The 5,583-nt window shown below is 42.3% G+C and overlaps 1 non-coding gene across 1 annotated transcript; it reads right to left on the minus strand.

The window, feature by feature from the left end:
* Positions 1 to 578: 578 nt before the first annotated feature.
* LOC120099475 (small nucleolar RNA SNORA48) lies at positions 579 to 717 on the minus strand. Its single transcript, XR_005498648.1, has one exon. It is a non-coding gene; the product is annotated as a small nucleolar RNA SNORA48 (small nucleolar RNA).
* Positions 718 to 5,583: the final 4,866 nt, after the last annotated feature.

Here is a 5,583-nt window from a genome sequence, read left to right on the forward strand (position 1 = left end):
GGTGAAGCACAAGACCTCCTCTCCCAGTGCTGCATCCCAAGTGAGAAACGGGGTCAGCTCTCCAGAATGCTACATCCAGTGAGGGGCAGGGCCAGTTATGCACAACCTCTGGACATACATATGGTCCCTACTGGCTTGCAGTAGTGATGGCCTCAGATATAGCCCTCCGTGGCAGCACTGGCTAGGGCCTCACTGCAGCCCAGGTGACAGGGCTGGCCATTTGCAACAGGCGACTATTCCCTACCCTGGAGGCTCCAGTTCCATCTCTCTTCTTTATTCTTAAGCTGCTCCACTTCTTTTTTCCATCGGACACCACATACTGGCACATTCTGGTGGCTCCAGCAGCAGGTTGACCTTGAAGCTGGTAGGCCCCTGTGACATCCTCTATCTGTGGTGCATGACTTAGTGGCAAGTGGGTGTCTATAGCTTGTCTCTGCCATGCACTAGAGGGCAGGTCTGTGAGTGGCATGGCAGTCCTCTGGTCTCTGTTGTTGTCTCCTCCTCCTCCTCCTCCTCCTCCTCCTCTTCTTCCTCCTCCTCCTCCTCCTCCTCCTCCTCTTCATCCTCCCTCTTCATTTGTATGAATCCTAGGCATAAGACAGATTTGGATACCAAGCCAGGCATCAAGCTAGGATGAACAAAGGACTGCCTTCTGCTCTGCCCTGACTGGTAGAAAAACACCACCACCAAGGTGTCTTTTGCCCATTGCCAGGAAAGTTTTCATTTTTTAATGGCTCAGTAGTAAAGTAGCTCATTATGTAAATGTACCACATTTTCTTTATCCATTCTTCTGTTGAGGGACATCTAGGTTGCTTCCAGTTTCTACCTATTATGACTGCAGCAGCAATGAACACGTTTGAGCAAGTGTTCTTATAGGAGGACAAAGCTTCCTTTGGATATATGCCCCAATGTAGTAGAGCTGGACTTTGAGGTACATTGATTCCCATCTTCCTGAGGAACCACCACACTGATTTCTGTACAAAGTGATTACTGTGTAGAGTGGCTGGAGAAATCTGCACACACCCACACTAGCAATAGCTGATTGTTTCCCTTACTCCACATCCTAGCCAACATGAGCTACCTTTGCTCATTTCTTGCTTTGTTGATCATCGTCGTGCTGATGGATGTAAGATGAAATCTCAAATAGTTTTGCTTTGCATCTCCCTGATGGCTAAGGATGTTGACCATTTCTTTAACTGTTTCTCAGCCTTTTGAGATCCCCCTCTTGAGAATTCTGTATGTATTAATTGGGTTATTTGCTTTCTTGATATCTAGTTTCTTGAGTTCTTTATATACCTCGAATATTAACCCTCTATTAGATGTGGGTTGATTAAATATATATTAAATATTTCCCCATTCTATAGGCTTCCACTTTGTCTAGTCTTTTACCATACAGAAGTTTTTCCGTTTCATGAGGTCCCATTTATTAATTGTTAATCTCAGTGCTTGTGTTAACAGTGTTCTGTTCAAAAAGTCTTTTCGTGTGCCAATGAGTTCAAGGTTATTTCCCACTCTCTTGTCTCAGGTTTAGTATATCTGGTTTTATGTTGAGGTCTTTGATCCATTTGGAGTTAATTTTTTTGTGTAAGGTGATAATTATGGCTCTATTTTAATTCTTTTACATACTGCCATCCAATTTGACCAGCACCATTCATGGAAGATAAATGGCTGTGTGTATTTATGACTCTTTTATCAAAAACAAGATATCCATAGGTATGTGGATTTAGAGATAGGAAAACTCTAATCAACAAGCTAACGATCAAAAACCAGTGCGACTCTGTCTCAAATAAATAAATAATAAATAAAATAATTAATAAAGTAATAAATAAATATATATATGTGTGTGTGTATGTATGGGTGTGCACATGATAAGTTTTCATTTGGAGTCTATTTTGTCAGATAGTAAAATGGTCACAGAAGAACTGCCTTAATATATGACTTGTTCTTTTCTCCTTGCAACTTTTAATACTTTTCTTTCTTCATAGATTTATTTGTTTCCTCTTCAAGGACCTCTATCATATAAAGGCTATTTTAAGGTCTTTTTCTTGTGCTTCAGCTGTGTTGTAATACTCAGGACCTGCTCTGTTAGGGTTTCTGGGCTCTATTGGGGACATATTGTTCTGGCTCTTTTTTTTTTCTTTTTTTCGGAGCTGGGGACCGAACCCAGGGCCTTGCGCTTGCTAGGCAAGTGCTCTACCACTGAGCTAAATCCCCAACCCCTTGTTCTGGCTCTTATTGATTGTGTTTCATCTGGGTTTTGAGGAGAGTGTAATTCTGGGTGCTGATATCCAGTCTTGTCTTGTTGGGTGGGTGTTTATTCCATTGGTTTCTGTTGTCCTCCTCAGTTCTTAAAAGGATGTGGCAACTGTGAGTTGCCCGGTAGGAAATTCTTCTGGGTTCCTAATATATAAGACCACTGAGGGCCCAAGGGAAAATGTGTTTCTGTGTATTGGGAACTAACAATTGAATAAGAACGGGCTAGGAATTGGGGACAGGTGGCGCTGAAGGAATCCACTGAAGGGAGGAAAGGAAGTCATGTTCCACCGGGAACTGTTTAGTCCTCTGGAAATGGGAGCACAGATTAAGAAGAGGCTGCATCAAGTGATCTGCTATACAAGTGGGGATGAGACTGGAGGGTTGGTCCTGGAGGAAAAGGAGAGGTTAAGATCTACAATTATCCTACCTACTTCCTGGCTGGAGTAACCTGTGGGTTCCCAGGACACCAGTCTTTTTTTTAATTGGATACATTTAAATTTACATTTCAAATGTTATCCCCTTTCCTGGTTTCCTGTCCATAAACACCCATCCCATCCCCCTTCCACTTCTTCTATGAGGGTGCTCCCCCACTCATCCACCCACCCCTTCCCACCTCTACACCCTGACATTCCCCTACACTGGTGGGGTCCAGCCTTGGCAGGACCAAGGGCTTTTCCTTCCATTGGTGCCTAACAAGGCCGTCCTCTGCTACATATGAACCTGGAGCCATGGGTCTGTCCATGTGTACTCTTTGGATGGTGATTTAGTCACTGGAAGCTTGGGTTGCTTGGCATTGTTGTTCTTATGGGGTTTCAAGTCCCTTCAGCTCTTTCAGTCCTTTCTCTGATTCCTTCAACGGGGGTCCAGTTCTCAGTGCAGTGGTTGGCTGCTAGCATTTGCCTCTGTATTTAACATGCTCCAGCTGAGCCTCTCAGGAGACAGCTATATCAGGTTCCTATCAGCGTGCACTTCTTGGCTTCATCAATATTGTCTAGGTTTGGTGGCTGAAAGTTGAAATACAACCCCACCCCCAGAAGAAGAAAAAAAAATAGGCCTGAGACCTGAACAGAGAGTTCTCAAAAGAAGTGGAAGTGGCTAAGGAATGACTCAAAAGTTGTTCATGATGCCTAGCAATTAGGCAAATGCAAATCAAAACAACACCAAGGTTTCATCTTAGCTCAGTCAGAAGGGCCAAGATCAACAAAACAACCAACAACAATGTATCCCAGGATGGCTCATTAAGTCCGGCTTTCAGTTTTCAGCCACTTACTTAATTTGAAATCCCAAAGTCCTCTATATTTTTCTGAAAAACAACATGGTCAGGCTTATCACAGCAATAACCCACTTCCTAGTACCAACTCCTGTCTTAATTACTTTTTTGATTGCTGTGAAAAGATATCACAACCTATATACAGTCACCAAGACTAGATAAGACTGATGAAGCTAAGAAGGGCATGCTCACAGGAACTGGATATAGACGTCTCCTAAGAGACATAGCCAGAGCATGACAAATACAGAGGCGAATGCTAGCAGCAAACCATGTGAACTGAAAATGGGGTCCCCATTGGAGGAATCAGAGAAAGGACTGAAAGAGCTGAAGGGTTTTTGCAACCCCATAAGAACAACAACAGCAACCAACCAGAGCTCCCAGGGACTAAATCACCACCCAAAGAGTACACATGGTCAGACCCATGGCTCCAGCTGCATATGTAGCAGAGAATGGCCTTGTTGGGCAACAATGGGAGGAGAAGCCCTTGGTCCTGTTGGGGGGGCAGGAAGAGGGGATAGATCTTCTTATAGAAGAAGGGGGAAAGGATGGGATAGGAGGCTTATGTCCAGGAAACCAGGAAAAGGAATAACATTTGAAATGTAAATAAAAAATATCCAATAATAAAAAAGATACCACAACCAAGGAACTTGTTAAAAAAAAAAGACATGCTTTGTTTGGAACTTACAGTTTCAGAGGGGTAAAGTCTGTGACCATCCTGGCAGGGAGTAGGCCACAGGCTAGCAGTCATGGTACTAAGAGTAGTCCCTGAGAGCTTATATCTTGATCCATAGGCATGAAGCAAAGAGAGCTAGCTACTCCCAGGTTTGGGCTTTTGGACGCTTAGACCCTACCATCAATGATACACATTCTCCAACAAGACCGTACTTCCTAATCTTTCTCAAACAATTCCAACAACTGGGGACAAAGAATTCAAATAAATGAGGCTATGGGGGCCATTCTCATTGAAACCACCACACACATGCACATGCACATGCGCACCCACACACACAGAAATATCCTTTCACTGAGTGGAATTCTGTATATATCTATCTGTTAGGTCCAGTTGTTTTATAATGTTTGGTTTGTCTGCTTCTTTAGTGATCCTCTTCATACATATTGTGTTATTGAGGTAAGAATTTGAAAGTTTTAACTACTATTCTAAAACTATATTCTTTTCAATTTTGTCAGAGTTTTAACTCAGCATTGTGTTGTTTGCTGCATATACATTTATGATTATTAGGAGAGATCAGGAGTGATAAATTGATCTTATAAAGTGTCAAGGGTTTCGAGACCCTGTGGAATTCTTTCACGGAGGTTACACATCAAATATCCTGCCTATCAGATATTTACATTATGATCCAAAATTACAGTTATAAAGTAGAAACGAAAATAATTTTATGGTTGGAGTCATTACAACATACGGGACTTATTAAAGGGTTGTAGCATTAGAAAGGTTAAGAACCTCTGCTATAAAAATCTACTAATAAACTTGCTTAGGAAATATTAAGTTACATATAGTAAAATTTAGCCAAAGAAGGCTGCTTACAATATAACTCAAGGCTGAGTAGCATACTGACTGACTAGACTTGTTAGAGACTGTAGGACAGAAAATTTTGTACACCTAACATAATTGAAGTTGCAGCTTTAAGAGGGCGACTGGGTAACAGCTGTCATCAAGTCCTGGGCTGCCATCAGAACCTGGTTCTCTCAGAAAGGCATAATTCTTCCAAGAATGAATGATGACCCTAGTAGTAACTGTTTGAAGAGAACAACACTGGTTTATTGAAAAAGTAATCAGAAGCCGAATGTATGAATGGCTGGCTCTGAAGCCAGAAGTCCCTGATGTATCAAGTGAGAGTCCAGAGAAAGAAGGTGAAATAGTTAAGGCTGAAGTAAGGAAGGTGAAAGAAAAGGAAGAGGGAGTAGATTGACAGTGTTAGAACAATTAGTGGCGGGGAAGAGGGGCTCAGATTGGCTTTGGGTTTTGCAGGTCATTGGCAAGACTTCTGTTTAACCTTTCAATGTACTGTACGACCACTGAGCTCTCTGGAAGCAAA

This window comes from Rattus norvegicus, chromosome X (assembly GCF_036323735.1).
Source record: "Rattus norvegicus strain BN/NHsdMcwi chromosome X, GRCr8, whole genome shotgun sequence".
In the NCBI taxonomy this organism is placed as follows: Eukaryota; Metazoa; Chordata; class Mammalia; order Rodentia; family Muridae; genus Rattus; species Rattus norvegicus.